Source organism: Piliocolobus tephrosceles, chromosome 7 (assembly GCF_002776525.5).
Source record: "Piliocolobus tephrosceles isolate RC106 chromosome 7, ASM277652v3, whole genome shotgun sequence".
In the NCBI taxonomy this organism is placed as follows: domain Eukaryota; kingdom Metazoa; phylum Chordata; class Mammalia; order Primates; family Cercopithecidae; genus Piliocolobus; species Piliocolobus tephrosceles.
The window spans coordinates 116453442-116476096 of record NC_045440.1 but is presented as its reverse complement, the minus strand read 5'-3'; the positions used below and the strand labels follow the sequence as shown (position 1 = coordinate 116476096).

The window sequence follows — 22655 nt, the reverse complement described above, 5'->3', positions numbered from 1 at the left end:
CACTTCTGCCTTTCTGATCTCACACAAACACATGTGACTAGCTGAATATTTTTAAGTACCTACTAGAACACTGCAAAGTATACTATGGAATATAGTGTTTAGTTTTCTAGCCTTAACAATGACTTAAGAGACTCTAGAATGAGGGCAGAATGGATACTGAATATCAATCCACCACATAAACAGTGGACTGTCTTCCCAGGCTCTTGAGCCCAGTGGTTAAAGAGCAGAAGAAAAATGATTGGAGCCAGCGGATCCTTCGGTTTCCTGAAGACTAGCTACCTAGATCCTCCAAACGCCCTGATTCCTGTCCTTTTAGGTTTCTGCTTTTGTAGATTTCCCTTTGGGCCTGGAAGCCCCCACCATGACCTTATAATTATTTCCCTTTTACCTGTAGTTAATCAGATTTGAGTTTTGATATATACAATCAAACCACCTCAATGGATAGCCATACCACCCTTAACTCGCCTGATCTCATCTGTTCTCAAAAGATTTCTTATAGTATAAGTAAGACATTAAGTAAATAAAGTCTTCAGTGGAAAGAGATAATAACATATGGAACAGATGAGAAAGCACACATTCTAACTATGAAAAATGAATAGTTTAAATATTGTGATGAAACATAAAATTTGAATCCAGGAGCTACAGTTAAAAAGATAAAACACTAGGCTTTATATTTCTCACTATCACAAATGAGGATGCCCACGTTTCTCAAGGGAAAAACACTTTTTCTTGGAACTGATTTTCAAAATAGGCTAGTTTGTAAGTAAAACTGAGAAACAGTTTTTTTTTTTTTTTTCTATAACAGATTTTCTAAAATCATAAATATAGTACAGGCTTAAAAATAGAGCACAGGATCAAAGCATATTTCTGTAAAGAGAGATGATATTCTAATCTTTGCTTCACTAATATAAACTGTTTAATGATGTATTTTTTCTATCTTTGTTTTTCTTTCTTGTTGTACCTTCACCATATCCATTGTTAATAAAATACAGGGAACCATATATCCCACCATTCTAGTCATGAACCCTTTCTCTAATGTTATAACTCTCAATGAGTTGCATTTGTGATTCCAAGGATAGGGTGGAGGAGTGTGACATGAAAAAAGAAGACCAATAACTTTTGGTTCAGACAATTTAGTTGTACTTTTTATCATAGGAATATTGGACATTGTATTAGTCTGTTCCCACACTGCTATAAAGGACCACCAGAGACTGGATGATTTATAGAGAAATGAGGTTTCACTGACTCACAGTTCTGAATGGATGGGGAGGCCTCAGGAAACTTACACTCATGGCAGAGGGGGAAGCAAGCATCTTTTACATGGCAGCAGGTATGACAGAGCATGTGTGAGTGCCAAAAAATTTACCATTTGCAAAACCATCAGCTCTCCTGAGAATTCACTCACTATCAACAGAACAGAATGGGGGAAACCGCCTTCATAATCCAATCACTTACCTCTCTTGACACATTGGGATTACAGGTCTTTCCCTTGACACATGGGGATTACAATTCAAGATGAGATTTGAGTGGGGACACAGAGCCAAATCATATTAGACGTAGATGAGTAGATTACTTTTATGGTAAAGATTGTAGAGGGAACTTTGTTAGTATAATTCCAGAAATATTCAATGAATATACATTTTTTCAGAGTACAGTAGGTTTTATTTAATTTTTACTGAGTATATGCTATGGGAAAATTTATAAATAATATATTTAAATTATTATCTCAAAACATGCTTTAATACATAGGCCAACTGCATTATTTTAAGCTTATGAAGTAAGAGAGCTACTTTTATTTACTGAATTTTAAGAGAATAGAATTTTGAGTTTCATTGGTATGCAGTGTTTGAGAATAATCTCTAATCTTGCACTTTTTTCTTTGTATTTGATTTTGACATTATTATCTTTCTTCAAGTTTCCTTCAATGCTAAGTAAATACTTTCACTTGGAAATTCTTTTTTAAAACAATTTTTGTTTGAGGCAAAAACATAGAAAATTATTTTACTTCTTGCTTTATGGAGCTGACAGTCTATGAGACTCATCTTCTTTTAAGTACAATGTCTACACAGACAACAAAAATAATCAAACAATAATCAAAATGGTCTATCTAAATAATCATTGTTCTGTCTAAAGCAATTATTAAAAAACTTTCTGATAACATTTATTCTGTAATACAAATGAATATTTTAAAGTCATGCCAGTATAAGATTTAAAGCCTTTTATTAAATTAATCAAGAATGATTTTGAATTTTAGGTTTTCCTATTTTATTAATAAATAAAAAATATTAATTTAATTTAAAATCTAAGGCAATAATACAGGAAAAGTTTATAAATGTAAAGAAGGAGTTTTAGTTATTGCAATATTGAAAATGAAAGTTTGACTATACTTTTAACAAAATAATTCTAATCCTTAGATTTGGCAATCTTTTTATATACCTCCTATCCCAAAATTCTGTTCATTAGTTTTATGTGTATTTGACAGAAAAGTGGCTAAATATTGTTTTTCTTCAAATTTCCCTGAAGTAAAAATTTTGCTGTGAAACATACCCTAGTAAACTGAGCAAACTATTCTACATTGGAAACACAATTTTAGGGACACATTTTGCTTAACTCTAGTCCAATATAACAATTTCTAGTAAAACATTTTATCTTTCTTAACATTTTAAAATTCATGAATTAAACATTAAGTCATATAACTATATTTAGAATTGGGGTACAGTTTCAATATATAAAATAAGGTTTTAGAAATAAAGTATAATTTTAGGAGTCATTTGATTATTTCCTTTATCTTTTTCAGCTGTTTTTATAATCATTTTTGTCTGATTAGGAGTTAACAATATGTATTAACGTTGAGACTACCAGAATTATTAGAGGACATCATTCATGAGAAAAGCGTCGTTGTGGAAACATTAAATTCAGATTCTGATAAAAAGAATCACTTAAAATCAGAAAATAATAAGCTTTGGGGCAAACTACAACAGGGAAGTATAAAGAAAAAAAGAATGTACTTAATAAATAGTCATAAAATTTAAGATTTTGAAGATCAGATAGAGAATCCCCTATATAAATTTTTTCTAGGGAGTTGGATTAATCTTCATAGCATTGATACTAGAGTGACTCTGATTTATAATTAAAAGGAAAATATCATGGATTCTTACTTAAAAACCCCCAAACTTTAATGCTTACCTTTGCTAATTTTAAGACAGTGTTCAATACATGTAAATACTGGTGTGTTTGTATATTTATTTATTCTTTATTGGAGTATTTATAAAGTCAAAGACAAATTATAATGTTATGATCTCATGAAATTTGTAAAAATCCAGAAACAACTTAGCAAATGATTTTGATTTCAATTACTGTTTTTAAATATACTAACTACAATAAATAGGAAATAATCTGTCAATATCCAGTTATAATATGGATAATATTTTCTAAAATTTATCCTAGGTTCAAATGTAGTACTTGGGAATTATAAAACTGATAAAATGATAGATCATTTTGCATAACTATTTTGTTTGGTTCCCACATTTCTGATGATGAGAGAAAAAACTTAAAATTTGCCAATCTCTTGTAGAATAAAAGTCAGCTTTCTTGGGATAAATGTTCAACCTTTCAGGGCTTATATCAGCTCCTCCTTCCCTTTTCAAAAAAACTTCTAGATAAAATTGATAGCCCATGAGTCGTAAAAGTGATGGGATGTACCCAAGTAGTGAATATTAGATAGTTGCACTAGAGGTTTCACTTCCTTGTAACTGAAAATTTTGCAGGGATATACTTCTGGTGTGCACATGGTGGGTGGTTCACCTTGTACTTCAAGAAACCTTTTCTGAATCTTAATATAGGTGCCTGTTTGTCATTTTGTTAATTTAAAACAACCACTTAATTACAGGTATCTATGTAATAGATATTATAACAAAAATTATCACCATTAAACTATGTCAAACATTTAACAGACAAATATATTACAAATTAATCATGTGAGACATCAGCAGAGTCTATTCATTGCTATTGTATGTATACTAGTGAAACAAATAATAATATCATCTGCTATTACAGGTTTATTTAATCTTTTTGTTAGTTCAGGTACTACTAGCTGTTACTGAAAAACTCAAGAAGGAATCTGTAGTTATAAAACAGCTTGAAGTGAAAGAATTATAAGACCCTTATTGGGAAAGGTGATAATTTCATAATACTCAGTGCATGTTTGTTGAAAAAGTTCAAATCAAAACATCATATTATTGAACTAACAAGAACATAACCTTATTTCATTGGATAATATCCTCCCTCCCTACAGAAAATGTAGCAATTACTGTTTAGATTTTTTGTAACTAACATGAGACTCCAGATTTTGTGGTCATATAGTCTGTCCAATTTCCAAGTGAACACAATTTTTCTAGTTTTTCAATATGACAAGGGCTCTTTTTCAAAGCAGATGCTTAGTAGCAGGAAATGGCCATAGAAGCTAAGATTGGAAAAGCAGAGTGAAATAGAGATTCCCAGGAATTAATTTTTCTTCATACAAGTATTGTTCTGGAAAGAGCACTGGATTAGAAGTTAGTAAATATTAATACCGACTTCAGTCTGTGAACTTGAATAGATTACTTAATATCTCAGGACTGTGAGTTCTTTGTAGGTCCCAAATTCTTGTACTTAATCTACTATTCCCAATGTCAGTAACATAAAAGTTATTCTCATGGTAGCACGACTTCACAGTAATATGAAGCGTCCCCATTTATCATTCCCCGTGGAAAGCCTTGGTATCCCTCACCTTCTGATTAACCTCTACATAGGTTCTAGACTTTTTTGCACAGCACCAGCCAAAAAGGATATAACACACATATAAAAATATTTAATTTTTCTTGTAGCCTTGTAAAAAGTGTAAGAAATAGGCAAAAATAATTTTAATTATTTTTAACTAATATGGCCAAAATATTAACATTTCAACGTATACTCTATATAAAATATTACTAATATATTTTACTTTTTATTTTTCATAGTAAGTCTTAAAATTCTAGGGCATTATACTTATAGCACATCTCATACTGAACATTGATTTTTTTCTATGGAAATAGTTTATTTTTTATAGACTAGAAGAAAACATATTAATATAATAAATGTTTTAGTTTGTTAGCAATTATGATTTACTTCAGTATCACTGTAATTATTGCTCTCTCATAAAGTATTCAAGCAAATACATGTAATGTTATATCAATATATAGTACTAGATATATTTTAGTATCAATATATAGTACTAGAAAGATGCATGTTCCCGAATCCTCACTACAATACAGCTACATCTTATATGATACAACAGTTAAAATAAAATGTAGCCTATAAAACAATAAAGTTGTGTGTAATGAAAAGTATTTTTCACTACCTGATTCTAAATTAAAATTAAGATTAATTATAATTAAATAAAATTAAAAATTCAGTTTTTCAGTTATACTAGCTAATTTCAAATGATTAAAACCTATAAGTGGCTGGAGGCTACCATATTGATTATTCATCCTTAACAGATAAGGTGAGCACCCCTCTTATGGAAGCTAAGCTAGTGCTACCCAATTATAAGAAAGCAGGAAATAAGTTCAAAAATCACATAAATACACTGACAGAACATGATACAGTGTCACTTTTCTCCATTGCTCCTCAGCTTTTGTTATTGTTCACTAACTCTTTATGATTTATTATCTAGGATTATTGTATTTCCTGGTCTGCCTTATTTCAGAACTTTAGAAGCCATAATTCACATAAAATTATTATTTCCCTCCACCGCTGTGCAATTTAAATGAATTATATAAAATAAGGGAATTTTACAAAATTCTGACTTTTAATAATTTAAAAAATACTCCTTTGAAAGCTAATTTCTCTTTTTTTCTTTTTCACACTCCTAAATGCATACTTACTGTCAGACAAGTAGCAGAGGCCTTTTCCCCACCACAAAGGTACTGAGAAGGTATTGAGATATTTAAGAAATGGAATGAATATTTCCCATTTCTTTCTATATAATTTTACATAGGGGGGTTAATAGTATCCTCTAATACTATCTAGCATAGGTCTAATTTTATACATTCCATTACGTTACATTTTCCCTGTAAGGATATTTATTCTTCGAGTCAGAAAATGCAACAACTGTATGCAAAAAGAAAAATATCACAAATGCATATGAGGTTTTAGTAATAACCTTAGATATCTTCTAGTTTTTCCAGTTAGGTATACTGACAAATTCAAATAAATCATTTTAGCTTGACAGAAGAAAAACACCCTCAACAGAAACATTCCCCAGGATTAAAACTCGGTTAGGTTCTATGACCGCATTAAATTAATACAAATTACTAAAGTATCACAGACTGGGTGGTTTACACAACAGAAATTTGTATCTTACAGTTCTTGAGGATAGAAATCTGAGACCAAGGTGTCAGTAGGTTTTGTTTCTTTTGAGACCCTTCTCTTCGACTTGAAGATGGCTGTCTTCTTGCTATGTCTTCACATGGGCTTTCTTCTGCGCACATTTATTTCTGGTGTCTTGCTCTGTATGTCCAAACTTCCTCTTCTTGGAAAGACACTAATTATATTGGTTAGGCTTCCCTCTAAAGGCCTCATTTTAAACTTAATCACCTCTTTACAGTCATTTGTCTAATTACGGTCACATTCTGAAGCACTGGGAGTCAGATATTCAACATATAAATTTTAAGGAGAGCAATTCAGCCTATAACAACTAGAAATACAGTTTCAACTTTATAATTAAAATTCCAAGCCATAGAGAGTAATCAAAACACTAAATATGATTCAAGGTCAAATTTTTATTTACTCTCTCCCTTCCTAGGACTTGTCATCCAGAGGAAGCCTATATAAGGAAAGAAGAGGGACAAGATTAACTGTTCTTGCCTCTCCTTTTTGTATTTAACTCCTTTTTCCAAATTTCTTACTTGCCACTGTTTCAGGTCTTTCTTGGATCTATCAGAGGTAGAGTGGAGAAGATATAAAAGGACTGATCCGGGCCTAAGACCTAAGATGGCTACATGTTCTCTGGTCCTGATATTTAAGCTAACTTTGTCATGGGATGTCCAGGGCCTTTTAAGTGATTGAAGCTGGGCCTTTCTCTTCTGGTTTCCAGATGGATGCATCTAAATGGACACTTGCTCGAATTGGTCCCTTGCCCCTCCATATCCCAGTCTCCTTCTGCTAAGGTAATTCTACCTCCCAGAGGGCCTGGTTGGATAGACGCCAAATGGCCTCATTTTATCTGTATCCCATGATCCTCCCTGATTAAACAGGGAACACATTATTGCCCCCAGAAGCACAAAAAGACCAGGCTTATACCAACACAGATGCACTCTTTTCTCTCACTCTCTAGATTTCCTTGACTGGTGACTTATTTCTGTATAAGTTGGATTAGAATTTTTTCAGACATGGACACCAGTCCTGTTTGTGTGCCAACTGCAAAAAATACATCCTATAGCTGGGCAAGTCCATTAAAGCCCACCCCACTAGGCTGGTGCTAAAAGGTATCACTCTTCCACTACTTTTTCAGAAAGGCTATTAGAAGGGTCCTCACCAATCTATAAGGGCTCTCTGAAATTAAATACTCACACCAATCTTCTTTCATCTCTGTTCTTCTTTTAAACTCTTGCTGTGCCTGAAGAGTCCAACAGTCTGTCAACTTGAAATAAAAACATATAGAGACAAATCTTCAAGAGTAAAGGACTTGTTTGGGAAGAAACAAAGAAATAGGATTGCAATCCAGGACATGCACAAACTGAAATAGCCTCTGTCATCTCTGGAGAACAAAGAAAGGGATTTATTAGGGATTTATTGGGAAGCGAGGAGGTTATGCAAGTTGTTTTGAAGGAAAGTTCATTGGCGAGTGTCAGTGGTTGCTAGATAAAACTTATAATCTTGAAGTTATGGTTAGGCCCTTGCAGTTTTTAACTTGACTTGTGAGACAGTTTTGAAACAGGCAACTGTTGTTGTTTAAGTGGCTGGCTGTCCTTGTGTGACTCATGTAGTAAGCTGCAGTTTGGAAAAATATTTTGTGATAATTCTTATTATCAGGCAAATCATATATACAAAACCAACAAGGTTTAGGTAATATAAAATTAATGAATGACTGAGAATTACTTCAGGCTAGGATGAAACAGATATAAATAAAAAGCCTACACACTTCAAATTTGTTATTTTTTTAAAATGAGATAAATTAAGAGAGGCACTAACATTAAGCTGATAATCTAAATGTATGCATTGGAATCCTATTTATGTCCCTCATTATATAAAATTTGCTGAATATCTTTGAATCTTAATTTACTCATAATGAAAATGAGAAGGATGGATTACATTGTCATTATACTCCTTTCCAGTTATTTTTTAATCTTGAGTGATTTCCTTTCTCTTTTAAATGGTGCATCAGCGACTCTCAATGAATTACTTACAGATGACAAAACATTTGAGAGTATATTTTGATTTTAGGTTTTTTTAAGTCGTACATATAATTATGAGAACTATGTTTAGGAGAGCTATTGTGCAGCTCTGATTCTAAATGAGAATCAAATACATTTGATTTTATATGGCTTTAATTTAAATTATATAGTTTACATGTTGTGAATTTGTCAACATGTAAAATATTTCTGTCCTAAAATGACATTTTTCATTTTTGTATTTATTTTTATAAAAATCCTAGGTCATCTAAACCATGGTTATATAGACATTGTTATTTGTTGATTGTGTCATGTGGTAGTTAAAACCATGACTGAGAAAATGAATGATTTGTCCTTCCTTCTAGGTTTACAAAATGACTCAGTAGTAGTTCTTGGTTTGGGTTTGTTTTACTCATCCTCTCTCTGTCACTATTTCTCTGTTTCTCTCTACATATCACTTGGCACACACACTATGCATATATATACACACATATATATCACTTGAAATATACATATATACACATACATACATATCTCTTGAGATTTGGTATATATATAACTTGATATATAACATTTAATGCATATACAATGACAGTGCAATTTAAATAAAATTATTTATCCATAGAAATACAAGCACTGCACAAATTAGGTGATACCATTATTTTTACAAGTGCATTATAATTTTATCATTAAATTTTATAAATTCTTAGTAAAATTTACTAAACATTTCAAGCATAAATAAATACTTTAATTAGCAAGTTTAAAAGTTACCTGATTCATTTATCTACTTTCCATAAAATTCTGCATAAAAAGTGCTAAAAGTAGTTCTTTAGCAGACTTCAAGTTTTAACTTTTTTCATTGTGTTAGACTATTGATTCCACAGCTATAAAATTACCCTGGAAAAAAGACACTCCCTAAATCTAGTGCTAAATGCTCTGAAATGGAATCATCTTCATACAGCCACTGATTAAAGTCAAAGAAGGTCAGGGAATCTTTTGTTATGGCAATCTTATTTTGCAAATAAAAGATACAACATTTTAAGTCTGCTCTTCGTTGTTCAATAACTCTTCTATTCTCTCATGTATTTTCTTTGGATGTTGAATGTTTTAATATACCTTTGTGTGTAGATGATCTTGCAATACTCGTATCTTCCTGTGAAAATTCTTCCTATATAATTTATAATGTATTTTCATGCTACATTTTTTTGTGTATTCTTTGACTAAACAACTTAATAGCTCTGCATAGTGCATTCCCATTTAATTAAATAATAAGTAGGGCTGTGGGCCAAAATCAATCTGAATCTAAATGGGACCAATTTGTTTTTTTTTTTTTTCCCTACAAGAGGGTTGTAGTACTTAATATTTTGTTGCTAAATAATAACTTTTTTAAAAACTACTCACAGTTCTACACTTTTAGTTTAATAGAAAACTTTACAAAAAAGGTCTATAGCTGAGGAACTCTTGAATCAAGATGATATCGTGAAAGTCTCCCCCAAAAGTGGCATTCCTTTCTAAATAAATTTTATCATTACAATTTATTTCTGACAGTAGTTTTTTCCTGTTTACTTTTTTGGGGAAATTGTTTCAACATATGTTAGAAAAATAAATGTGTTTTTTTTAATCCGGTAAGGCCAATGTATTCACAGAAGTGGTAGAGATACATTGACAAAGCTATACCTGTCTGACATGTATTTGATTTGTATATTGACAAAACAGATAATCTCTTGTGCGGTGTAATTTGAAGATAGTAGCAACGCTGGTTTCTATAGCATAGTAGAATCATGTTTCTGGAATCTCATTCCTTGGAATCAAATCCTAGTTTTTAACTTAATCCAAAGTTATGCTTTTTCTTCATTTCCTTTTCTAAAAGCATCCCCCAAAAAATTCAGATTCCTGAATTTGTTCCTCTCCCTGTCTAAAAACCTCCCTCCTGTATTCCATCTACTCAGAGCCTATTTTGGTTTCTATTAAATCATAAAATATTGCTACTAAGATATTGTTATCATTATTATAGCTTATTTGCATTTCCAGATAAAATAGACATTATCCTTATTTTAAGTTAGGAGACTAGCAAAAACACACTTATCAAAAATATTACAGAGAAAATTCTAACAAGGAAAAGTATTTGCTAAAATATCATAGGCTACTCAGATTTTTATAGGGTGAGAAATAAATGATCAATATTTTGAAGAACAAAAATTGAAGGAAAAATAAGCAAACAACGTAAGAAAAATAGTAACTGAAACACTAGTTATTTATTTATTTAGTTAGTTACTTAGTTTGTGCGATGGAGTTTTGCTCTGGTTGCCCGGGCTGGAGTGCAATGGTATGATCTCGGCTTATTGCAACCTCCACTGCCTGGGTTCAAGGGATTCTCCAGCCTCAGCCTCCCAAGTAGCTGGTATTACAGGCATGCACCACCATATTCAGCTAATTTTGTATTGTTTTAGGTAGAAATGGGGTTTCACCATATTAATCAGGCCTGTCTGAAGCTCCTGACCTCAGGTGATCCACCTGCCTCGGCCTCCCAAAGTGCTAGAATTACAGGTGTGAGTCACTGTGCCTGGAAAACACTAGTTAATTATATAGTGACTAAATATATACATATGTTCTAAATGTCCACTATCTCTCACATCGTAATTTATAAACTCATGTATTTTAAATAAATACAGTTTTTGAAAACTTGAAATCTATAAAAACACAAAGGTCAATCGTGTTAGATATCAGGTGATAAAAACATATCCTTAGTAAAACCTGTTGACAGTAAAGTTTGTATCTCTTTATAACAAATGTCAAAAAACACAAGAAAGAGGATTTGTAACATGTGATAAAGTTATAACCTAGTCACATTAAGTCTTTCTTTAGCCCTTCAGTTAAAACTGATAAATTAGCAAGTTGAGTCTTTATATGACTCTAAATTCTTACCTCCAGTTTTCTCGTCAATACAGTGAAGGCACGTTCAACGTGATACTTGAGCAAATAGAGACATTGAAGTCCAAGTGATTATCTCAAAGTTTATATTTAATTGAAGCTAATTGCATCATTAAGGAAGACTCAATTCTGATTCCACATTTTCTTCTTTCTGAGAATGAGTATTTATTTATTTTTCTGTTTTTACTGAAGACTTTTTTTTGAAAACTATAGTTTAGCACAAGTGATCAAAAATAATTAATGCATTAGGATAAAACATAAAAGAATTTAAATAAAATTTCTGAGTCCTGGAATCTTTTATAAGATTTGTTATTATGAGTGCATACTTTGGGAAAAGGACACCTAAATTCAAATCTTGTTTTTACATTTTAGCGGCTCTGGGAGTCTCATAAACTTGCAAAGAGCTATTGTGTTAAATGAAATTCTAGATGAGGAAATTTGCACATCGTCTCACACAATAAAAATGCTAAAAACCGAAAGTCAGCTTTCGTATTATTAATTTCTATTCAAACAGCTGTTACACTTCTACAAGCCAGCTAAAATATATTGTCTTATAGTTATTTGTAGGTCTCTCTCTTATTAATGAAGTTCCTTAAGAGACCACTCTTAATGAAGGTCTTTAAGAAATCACTCCCTCAGTCCCATTGTGACCTGGCCAGAGTAGACATTCATCCATCCATACATTTATTCAACAAAAGTTTACTAACAATGTACTGTGTACTTTGCTAAGGGACAGGATGGTAAAAGAGAAGGGCCAGTTCTTCCAATAGTTTCTTAGAAACTGGCTTTAAGTAAAATGACTTACAGCATGTCCTCCAGTGACGTCATTTTGTTAAAACATTGATGAGAAAAAAATGATATTGTTATCCATCAGTTTCCATGAATCTATTAATGGTGTTAATGAGGCCTTCCTGTGTATATATTTAATGTGTGTATGTGAGTACACATTAAACAGACCAAAGAAAGGAATCCTACATGTGAAAATCTGCTATAAAGGAAAAAAGTAGAAGGGGCTGGAATAGAGAATAAGACAGGGGATGTAGGACCTAGATTAGGCAGATAGCCTGGGAACATATTATCATAATGAAGCGGTATAAAAGATGAGAAGAAGCTTGGCATGAGAAGATTAGAGTTGAGGCAGTGCCAGGACAGCAACATTGAGGAGAAGAAGCCAATCAGAATAAACAGAGGCCCTGCAGAGGAAAAAGCTTAACAAGTTTGAAGAACCTAAAAATGCCCATGTGGCTAAAACATAGCAGGATTAAGTGAGAATTAACTGAAATAAAGTGATAGAACCTTGTCCTCAGGTCATGATAAGGAGGACACAGAAGAATTTTAAGCAGGAGTGAGGGAAAATATGTTTAAACTTTGAGAAATTGCTTTTTGTTTTTTTCATTTCTGGAAAATATACTATAGTGTGACAAAAATGAAAGTAGGAAACAGGGTTGTGTTGCACTATCCTGGTGAGAAAAGACAAATTGCCTGGATTAAGATGAAAGGCAGAAATGAAGAGAAGGCAGATTTACTCTAAATTTATGTTGAAACTGACAGGATTGAATGTTGCTATGACTGAAAAAGAATAAAGTATGAGCAATTCTGAAATTTCTGATTTGAATCCTTTGGGTAAAAATCTCTAATGAGAAAATAATTTAGATCAAGGAAAAAAGAATGCCTTCTCTGTGGACTGTGATGTTTAAGTTCAAGAGTATATCTGTGGTTTCAAGGGATGATCGAGTAGGTATGTTAAGAAGGAAAATGATCTGTGATTATCTATGTCTGAAGTTTATGAGAAGTTCTAAGCTGGAGTGCTAGTTGACATTTAGCCCAGAAAGATAGTATTTAAATGGATGGAGTTTAATGATTTCCCCCAAAGTCTTAATGTAAAACCAGAGAAAAGACAACAAAAGATTAAGCACTGAAGACTTAGTGCTTAATTTTAGGTAGAAGAGCAGGAACAGACAAGAAATTTGAAAGAATCTACCAAGTGTCCATAACGTAGATTGAAAACTAGAAGAGTAATTTTTAAAAATTAGTTCTGTTTTCTGCATTGACAGATAGAAATGTATGTATTTACTGTGTACAACAATATGTTTTGAAATATAAATACATTGTGGAATGACTAAATCCGGCTAATTAACATATGCATTGCATCACATGGTTATCATTTTGTGGTGATAACACTTTACCTCTCTCTAAAAGAGAGTGATTTTGTCAAAGTCCAGTAAACATTATGTTTCAAGGACAGGAGTAGTCAATATATGACATGCTCTGAAAGCCTTTCTGTTCTCCTTTATATTAATTTCATAGAAGAATTTATCTTCTTTTAAAATTAATCATATCCAAATCCTCTTCTCATTCTCTTCTGGACCATTTCCACCCCCATGATTTGTGGAAGTCACAATTTCTCAGTTCATGTATTATTTAACCTATGAACAGAATTTGGCACAGTTTCTGGAAATATTTTCTGAATTTGGCTTCTAGAATAATACTCTCTCATTTTTCTCTAACTGGTGATTCTTCCTCCATCTCCTTTGCCATTTTCTCCTCAGATTTCTGATCTGTATTCAGGCTTCTGACTAAAGTTCTTGGTCATCCCCTGCAGTTCCATAGCTTTAAATACTCTATGCCCGTGACTCCCAACATCGTGTCTTCAGCTCATGTCTTCATAAACTTCAGTTTCACCTTATGCAAGTACCTGTAAAACATCTTCATTTAGATTTCCAATATGAATTTCAAATTTAACATCTTCCTCACTTCACTCCAGATATTTTCTCATGGTCTGCTCACTCCAGCCTTTCTCATATCAGCAAATGACCATTTTTTCTCATTTATTCAGGACAAATGTTTAAAATCATTCTTGACTCCTCATTTTTTCTCACATCTCTTATCAGCAAGTCCTGCCTTGCTCTGCTTTCAAAACATTCGCAATAGACTACTTCACTCCACCTCCATTTTAATCACTCAGTTTCCTGCCATCACCTTCTCCTGCTTGGATCATTTCAACTTTTCTTAAAAGATCTATCTGCTCCCATTCTTGGTCTGTCATATTATATTAGCAATTAAACAAACAAGTGATATTTTAAAAATCCAAGTCACATAGTAGCATTCCTCAGTTCAGGACCCTTCAGTAGTTCCATCTTACTGAGTAAAAGCTTATTGCATTTACTTACATGGTTTACTAACTTACGTCTCTGACTTCATTCCTTGTCTCCCCACTTCTCTTGTCATACGGTGGCATCCTTGCTGGTCCTCAAAATGTCACATCTCCTTCTGTCACAGGGCTTTTGCATTTGCTGTTTCTTCTGTCTAGAAAGTTTCCTAAATTGTGTGGCTCAATTTCTGATACTCTTCATAAATTTGATTAAATCTCAAATTTAGTAAGGTCTTCTGAACTACCCTATTTAAAATTGCACCTGTTTCCTGATTTTAAAAAGTTCTATCCCTTGCGTCACTTTTTCTCATAGTGCTATTCATCCTTTCAGTAAAAGCCTCATAAAGACAAGGATATATTTAACTGTTTTGTACACTGCTGTGTGCTGAGTGAGTAGAGGCGTCCAGGCATATGGCGAATTCTCAAATATTTTGTCAAATCAGTAAACTGAAGAGATAGAATGGTGTATTAATTTGTTCTCACACTGCTGTAAAGAAATACCTGAGATTGGGTAATTTACCAAGAAAAAAGTTTTAATTGGCTCATGGTTCTGCAGACTGTACAGGAAGCATGGCTGGGGAGGCCTCAGGAAACTTACAATCATGGAAGGGGAAGCAGGAGCGTCTTACATGGCCAGCCGGAGCAGGAGGAAAAGAGAGTGGAGAGGTGCTACACACTTTTAAACAACTAGATATCATGAGAACTCTATCACCAAAACAGCACCAAAGGGTGAAATCTGCCTCCATGATTCAATCACCTTCCACCAGGTCCCACCTCTAATACTGGGGATTAAAATTTTACATGAGATTTGGGTGAAGACACAAATCCAAACCATATTAAATGGGATTTGGTAACATGGGGGTTATTGCAGTGATGAAATTTAGGAAAACGCTAAACAAACTTGCTTGAGGTGTGAATGTAAAGTGAGGGAGTAAAAATGGTTTGTGTAGAGAGTGCTTTCCAACACATTTAGTGAAGAGGGAGAGAGGAATGTGAAGGAGGTTAGAAGGGAAATGTAAAGTCCGGAGATGATTTTACTTTATTTTTTTGTCTTTTAACCTTGAAGACAGATAACATATTTCTGTAGTGATGGAAATGACCATATAGAATAAGAGAAAATAATGGTGTATGGAACCAAAGAACATAAGATAGAAACAAAGACCTAGAGGTGTCCTGGAATGTGATTTACAGCACAAGTGGGTAGATTATATTTGTTTTTTTTGCTTGTTTGTTTTTGATAAAAGGATATTTCTTCCAGGCTAATGAGAAGGAAAAGGAAAATAAATGTTTACTGAATAATATTCATTAAAACAATGCTTATTTATTTAAATTATTCTCAAGGAATGATAGCTATCTTCAAGGCTATATTTCAATGTGGAAAGAGTTTTTTATGTTTCACCAACATAAAAAATAAAATTATTTAATGTATAAAATCATTCAGTAGAATAGAAGGAAAGATAAAGGGAAAGAATCTGATGCTTACCAACGTGAGTGGGGCTCAAGGTAAGGCGGTAGGTGAGAAAATTGGGAAGGAAATCTTGAATGAAATAGAGACATATAGAGGCAAAATTTGAATGCAAGTTTTTTTTATTTCAAATTCTATGCTATAATACAATTATATATATACACACACACACACACACGTACATATACATACATATATTTTAATTAAAATTTTTGGGGGACTATTACAATATTATTAAAAGATGGATTTGAAAAATATACTTTAACTCCTTTATTGATAGTTTACCTTTTTGTGAGAACCAAATTAATAGGTGAGATTTAGCATAAAAAACAATCTATCAAACTTTTAAAAGATCTTCAATTGATTAGTTTTGAAAAGGGGTTATTCTGTGAAAATGTCAACTTACACAAACTAAGAAAAAAGTCAGATATAATATCTCCTTGACCATCAAATTCTCATCTTTATTTATTCTTTACAGTTGTATCATTATTCTGATGGCTCTAAATTCCCTAGTCAAAAATGACCTGCCTCCTGATCATTAGCTGTTATTAATATATAAATATTTATAAAACGAAATTGCATAAAGATAGTTGCATTGAGAAAACGGGTATCCATTAAGGAGTCATAAATCATTAATGTACATTATAAATTGGATTGAGTGAAATGAGTGATTACTTTAAAATGTGGTAAGACGGATGCCCAAGAATACATAATTTAGAAATTGAGTTTTTAGTTAATATTTTAACTGTGTAAAGAGTTTATTTAAAAGCTGGACTTTAACTTTTAGAAAAATAAAATAATTTAATTATTTTCCATCACTATATTTGAATAAGCTCTATCAACTCTTTGTTTTCACCATTATCACTAAACATTGATTATATTTCAGGTCCTGTGCCAAATGTTTTCCCCTGTACGTTTCATTTCATCATTGCAACATATGATGTGGTTACTTTTCTTTTTTCCACTTTACAAATGAATAAATACAGCATTCATAGACACTAATCAGTACCCTGAAAAGTTTCTAAGTAATAAGCACCAAAGTAGGGATTCATAACCAGGATATGAGAAGACAGCATTTTATCTCTTTTACAGTTCTATTATCCTGGATGAGAATACAAAATTCTGTGTGACTTCCATAAGAAACTAACACTATTATACTATTATACTCTTGATTGGTATTTTTCAGAATTCAGTAATACTAATATACTAATATATTGATTTTTTATAATCTAGAATAGTAAATTTAACCTTTTGAATTAGAGTTCAACTCTAGCCAAAAGTCAATCTGTCATTTTTAAAACCTGCTTTATATAGGATGCACACACATACGTAATCCTTCATGGTTGTCTACTCTGAATTTATGGATATATTTGCAGATATACTTGAAACAGTTTTCTCAAAACTCTCTTCAAAATAGCCATATCAAGGAAACTACTTAATTAACTATTAACAGTGAATGCACCTTAAATTAGAATTTTACGTGTATATATTCCTCAGTAAGTTTAAGATAATGCCTGTTGTTTTCCTGCCTGTGTTTATGTACATTTCTCCCAGAAATACTAAAGCACTGTACAGTCATTTTCCAAATTCCCTTTCTTATCAGACTTCATTAAATTAGATCCTAAATTTATTTAAATGAAATAATATAGGTGCAAAAAGACAAATACCTCATTATCTTATTTATATTTGGAATCTAAAATAGTTGAACACATAGAAGTCGAGAGTAAAATGGTGGTTGCCAGGGACTAGGGTCAGAGATAGGGAAGATGTTGGTCAAAATGTACAAAACTTCAGTTATATGGGAGGTACAAGTTCAAGAGATCTATTATACAAAATAATGACTAGAGATAATCTATATATTATATTCCTGAAAATTGCTAAGAAAGTAGATTTTTAAGTGTTCTCACCACATAAAATGACAAGTATATGACATAACTCCTAAATTAATTAGCTTAACTTAGCCATTCCACAATACATACATATTTCAAAATGTCATACTATACACAGTAAATATATAAAAATAAATACATAAATTTCAAAAAGTCTTCTTTCTCATCACAGAGTTCATGAAATTAAGATTCTAAACGTCCTAAGACAGAAGGGCAACTTAAACTGCACAATGCTTCAGAGAGACAGAATATGATTTTTCAATAGGTCACTCTAGCTAAGAATGGCAAAGACAACTGAAAATGTACCCATTTAGCCAGATACGAGAAAATTCAGGGAAGAATTATATTATATTTTGCAGATTAAATAATCTTATTAGAATTTTAGTCTTGGAACTATTAAGGAGGTGAAAAATTCGAGACAATGACACCCTTTTTCATTTGACTAGTTTTGCTTCCATCTTCATTATTTCATTAAATAATGAACGTTTTATAAACTAATTCTAAGACATAGTTATACTGGTTACTTTAGATATTTATTTGAGGAACAATAATTATTCAGGACTTAGATAGTTAAACTTTTCAGTTACTCAAGATTTCCTAATGTAAATTTTAAATTAAATATTCATGATACCTTCAAGTAAGACTTAGAAGTAGAAAAATAAGAGATAAAAGCTAACTGGTGCATAAGGTTAAAATTCTTCAAATAAATTTCTGATGCTAGAACTATGGTTTCTAGGTAGCCAGAGCGCAACAAACATCTGCTTTGAGCTGTTTGATATCTTTGAATCAACTCTATATATTCTCCTTTACTAATTCCCCTCATTACTACACCAAAATTGAGTGTGCTGTCATTTTCTGTTTTTTAAATATCTTTTAATAATTGCACAAACTTTATTTTCCAATCCGAATTGCCTCTTCTCACAGTTGCCTATGTCACTCAAATGCAATCTTTGTATTTTTTTCTTATCTAGCAATTCAAACATGATCCATTTTACCATTCTTCCCTTGTTACTATTTTGTATACATTCTATAGCTCTCTTAAAGTAAAGTCTATGCCTTATTAACTATTATGGTTCTCTTCAGATTGAGAATAGTACCTTGGGAATTCTAAATCTAAAAAATATGTTTTATAGAATGAGTGCAGTATATAAAGTATAAGAAAAAATATTTATTAATTTTTTGATAAATTATTATATACTGGTTACATTTCATGTAATTCCAAACCCTTATTATTTTGTCTTTTCAAATATAAGAATAAAAGACATTGGTAACACTGGTGATACATAATTCTATCTTTTTTAATTGGCTGAGTCAACATTCTTCATCATGTGAGAAGAAATGAGCTGAGTTACTTTTATATGTATTCTAACTTATAAGTAAATATGGCACATATGAACACTGAGATACACTATACTATAACGTGTACAAGTTATAGTATATGTATACATATATAGTATATACTATATATACATATACGCACATATATACATATATACATATCTGTATATGTACACATATATACATATAGTATATGTACTATACTATATATACTATATACATATATCTATATATGTAGTATATATGTATATAGTATATATACTATATATACATACTATATAGTATATATGTAGCATATGTGTATACATAGTATATATTGTATATATACTATGTATACATATATGTATACTCTATGTATACATATATACTATATGTGTAACGTTTCACCTTGGATTCTCAGTTTTACCAGTGTAACGGAGAAGTAACTATATCTGATCTGTAATATCATTATGATAATTATATCCCATGGTATTTTGAAAAGAACCTTTCACAGTATCTTGCTATAATAGACATATTGGGAACTTACATATCTAATTTCCTGTATGATAATTTTTCATTAAGAAATATTGACAAAAGGGCATTGCGTAACTTCTTTCTTACTGTGTTTATTCTTTGCATTGGAGTAATAATAATGAAGCACACTGGTGTGGTCCTTTCTAGTTTTTAGTTGTCTTTTCTATGTAGTTATTCTTCACAGCAGTCCACTTTCTTCTAGTTGTGTGTTCATATTCATTGAGTTGAACAGGTCTGATATAAATATAGAACATTACTTCACTTAGGCTGTTTGCTTTACAAATTTTCTTGATAAGTGTGACAAGCACAACTGCACATCTTTAACTGACATTTAGAAGAAATCAAGTAAAATATGATATAATTTAAAATTATGATCATTGATTGGTCTGTTGAGTCGACCCATTTTCCATTATCACCAAGAAATATTATCTCTATGCTTAATAACTTTACAAGCCTCTTCTTTGGTATGATCTCTGACTATGGTGTCTACAACCCATTATTTACATGTAAGCAAAGTGATATTTTGTAATATAAACTGTCAAGCTTGAAACCTCACTATAGATTTCTAGCACATTCATAATAAAACTTAATTGATACAGCTGACTCTTTGTCTCTACATGAGTAACTCCTACATGTATCACCAAACTCATCTCTACCCCTCCTCTCTCTGCTTATGTCTCAGAAACTATGACCTTCTTTCTGGAAACAGGTCCCCTGGCCTTCATATGGTTGGCTCGTTTTTGTGCTTTAGGGCCTAAGAAAATGTACTTGTGTCAAAGAGGTTTCCATTGATCCAGGTACCAGTCACTCTCTATTATGCTCCTTTTAAAATTGTCCTCAATTTACTTTTGGATATTTTCTTTCTTTGTTAATTTATGGGTTTATTGTTTCTGTACCCCTCTAAAAATATGGTTCCTTGAAAAGAAGACTTTATATGATTTTTATCTTTATGTCTTCAGCATAATAGTGCATAGCACATGATTGGCACTCACTAAATATTTATTAAAGGAATCATCAAGAAATGCATGTCTCTCATTGGATATATTAGCCTGTTTTCTTAATTTAGTAATGAATCCAACTCATGCCATTCTGTGGGAATGTCATACTGTCATTTTATGTCCCATTTTAGCTTTGATATCCTTCTTGTTCCTTAAAACTTTGGAGATGAAAATTTTCTAAATATCTAGGATATACTTTTCCAGCTTAAAGGGTCATACAAAAGCATTATTCACAGTCATATTTGTGCCAATTACACTGGCATCTCCCTGCTGCTCACAGCATCTGTTTCTTTCAGGGACTGTGCTCCCCAGTTTTTAGCATTCCCATCACTTGGTCTGTTATTTATTTGGAACATTGGTTTCAATTAGCCATTTGGATATTTTTTTTAAATCTCAGTACTCATTATACTCTCCGTATCATCCCAGGCAGTTTCTCATTCTGCATGGATCCTGCTCTTGGCTGTTAATGTGGAACCTCTGGTCTGATGTATTTACTTTTTCAGCCTTTTCAAATGTGCATTCCAGTGCAGAAGCTCTGTAACAGTGATTTTCAAACTTTTTCATCTCTGGGATGATCTTGTTGGGGGAAAGGGCCGGGAAATCTACCTCATTTATCCCCACATGCCACTGTGTCACATATTTTTTTCTTATAGCAGCAAACTACCACCATCATCAACTCCCTACACATAAACACACACACACAAACAAACACCCACACGGAGGCACATACACAAACACACACACAAAGGCACACAAACACTACCCATTGACAGTGAAGTGATTTGTCTTAAATTTAAATCAGATCTTCCCTTCTCCATTGTTGACTTAGAATAAATTCCAGCAAATAAAACCCAAACTTCTTACAATAGCCTACAAACCTGTAATTTCCTAATACTTTTTATTCTGCCACTGCCTTCTTAGACATACCCATGTAGTTTTCTTCCTTGGATCCTTTACATTTGCTCTTCATTCTGAGTGGAAAGTTATGCCCTCAAATCTTCCCATGAGGGACTTGTTTTTCCTCATCTTTCAGGAGTGAGCAAAGATATTCCCTTCTTTGAGATAATAGGCCAAGGTGAACTAGGCTACTCTCAACAACCCAGATATTCACAATCAGTATCTTCTATTTGTGCCTTCATGTACTTACATTTTAGAAATCACCATGTATATGTTTTGACATTTTTCTTTCCTATCACTTTCCTTCACACTATGGTTTTGGCATCCAGAGGAATTCCTAGAATACATCCAACACTTAATATAATTGTAGAAGGAAAGAAAAAATGATGGAGGGAGGAAGGGGAGAGAAAAAGAAAACAAGAGAGAGAGAGAAGGAAGGAAGGAAGGAAGGAAGGAAGGAAGGAAGGAAGGAAGGAAGGAAGGAAGGAAAAAGAAAAGAAAGAAGAAACAAAGACATTATATTAAAATAAATGTATTATATAATGGAATTAAATTCTTTATTCTCATAAATGTATAGACCTTTAAACATTTTCTAGCCCAGTGATTCTTTTCTGAGATTTCCTGGAAGAGTAACGATGATCTGCTGTTTTCATTATTGCAAAATGCTTAATCAAAATTTACTCATTACAGAACCTCACCTACTAACTAAAATATCAATTTCCTTAAGACTATAATTAAATTAACACTGATTGTTCTTTCTCATGTGATATACAGCTCATCTAAGAAGTGGTGTGAAAAATGATTGTAAGTAATCATACTTTGCAAAAAAACAAAATACATATGTAGTCACATTACACATAACTTTTAATTACTAAACATCACTTCACTGGGTTGACTTCAGGAAATGCATTATAAAATATTTATGCATAGAAATTTAGAATCACATAATAACATTTTTGTGTCTCATATTTTGTTTTCTATACAACATACTTCAGTTTATTTTATTGACTGACTAACTGGTATATTACTTTTTATTGTAATTTTGGTTCCAAGGCACACCAT

The 22655-nt window shown here is 32.1% G+C and overlaps 1 protein-coding gene across 1 annotated transcript in view; it reads left to right on the top strand.

The window, feature by feature from the left end:
• CSMD3 (CUB and Sushi multiple domains 3) overlaps window positions 1–22655 on the top strand; it is a 1271497-nt gene that overhangs the window by 452757 nt on the left and 796085 nt on the right. The window lies entirely within an intron of this gene.